Genomic DNA, 1,558 nt, shown 5'->3' with positions numbered 1-1,558 from the left:
CTTCTCCTTAAGAGTACCATGGCAATAAATATGTGGAAACTTTTCTTTCCACAATTATACTCCAGTTATGCAACTAAAGAAATAGGCCTAGCAAGTTGAGTGATTTTCTCGGGCTTATGAATATAACACAAGCATGAAAAGGCTTTTAAAATTATCAAAGTATTGATAATTTTATATGGAAAATATAAATATGGAAATACATATTTCCTTTACAATATTATTATAACATGATCAGAACATTTATGGTAAATGGAAACGTAACAGACAAGAAAAAATAAAACGTATACGAAACTAATCTATTGACTATACTTATTCCATAGATTTTTTATTTGATTCAAGCATTAATAAAAATTATATCAATATATATAGCAAGAACCAAAAACACTTACTTATTAGAAATACAACAAAACATAAATAAAAAAAAGTATGATAAACCGATTGACGAACTTGCAATGATAATTAGGCCTAGTTATAATAAATTTCGCGTTTCGAAACTCCATTGGCGTTCCATATATTTGTTGAAAACAAACCGCGACCGAAATGAAGCGCGACTGAAAAGAAGCGCGACCGAAATGATCTGTATTCACAATTAACGCACTACATTCACTGAGAGACGCGCTTGGCGTTTCATAGAAATGACCGGAGGCTCAACTTGTCGGTGGCTCAACCGTTCATATGCCCTGGGCACACCATCACTAATATGATAGGTAGGCCTAGGTGGCATTGATTCAAAAGTGAACAAAATAAATAATAAAATTAAAATCAAAATCCAAAAAATGTAATACATACCATCATAGACTATAGTGTTGGGATTCAATAGTTTGACATTTATTATGGTGTGCACTTTTTTTTTTGAGATCGCCTTTGAAATTAGAAGAAGTAGGCCTAAGCCTAGCCCTACCTCCCTGGCTGGCCGTATGTGGTTTGGAGAGCAAATCTCTCTAGGCTAGGCTAGGTAGGAGGAGAAGTGGGCCTACTAGGCTAGGGCCTAGCCGAAGCTAGGCTTATAATATAGGCCTAGCCTCTCACTCTCCTTGCTTGCCTAGCCTAACCTTAATAAAGTCTTAACTAGGGGCATAGGCTAGAGATAGAGTGCGTTTTCTAAATATAGACCTACCTCAAATAGGGTCTAAATCTCATTCGTATTATAAATTATTATGATTTGGTGATTTTGATGATACGCATTGATGTGGAACGCGCTGTCAACTTATTCCGGAATATCGAATCCTGGCTCTTTAATATGGAACGCCGTTAGTATCTTCGGTTTATGGAACGCCGTTAGTATCTTCGGTTATGTGCAAACACTCTAATTGTTATGACGTATGATATGGTCATGACGTTATGCGGTTTGGTCATGATGTTATGTGGTTTAGTCATGATGTATGCGGTTTGGTCATGATGTATGCGGTTTGGTCATGATCATGTGGTTTGGACATAACGTTATGTGGTTTGTTTGGACCAAGGCAATTCAACAGAAGGACGCACATCTCGGGACATCAAAGGTTATAACCAAGGAGGTATAAAAATATTTGTATACCTCCTTGTTATAACCAAGGCA

General features: G+C 36.6%; 1 protein-coding gene across 1 annotated transcript in view; it reads right to left on the bottom strand.

Moving 5' to 3' along the window:
- Positions 1 to 1,199, bottom strand: part of LOC117122390 (tetratricopeptide repeat protein 1-like) — a gene marked incomplete in the record, with an annotated part of 11,746 nt that extends 10,547 nt beyond the window's left edge. Inside the window, 1 exon segment of the mRNA XM_033267941.1 lies at positions 1,118 to 1,199.
- Positions 1,200 to 1,558: the final 359 nt, after the last annotated feature.

Source organism: Anneissia japonica, unplaced genomic scaffold (assembly GCF_011630105.1).
Source record: "Anneissia japonica isolate Jap-2015-1 unplaced genomic scaffold, ASM1163010v1 scaffold288121_len269371_cov247, whole genome shotgun sequence".
Lineage (NCBI taxonomy): Eukaryota > Metazoa > Echinodermata > Crinoidea > Comatulida > Comatulidae > Anneissia > Anneissia japonica.
This window is presented reverse-complemented; position numbering and strand designations above follow the sequence as displayed.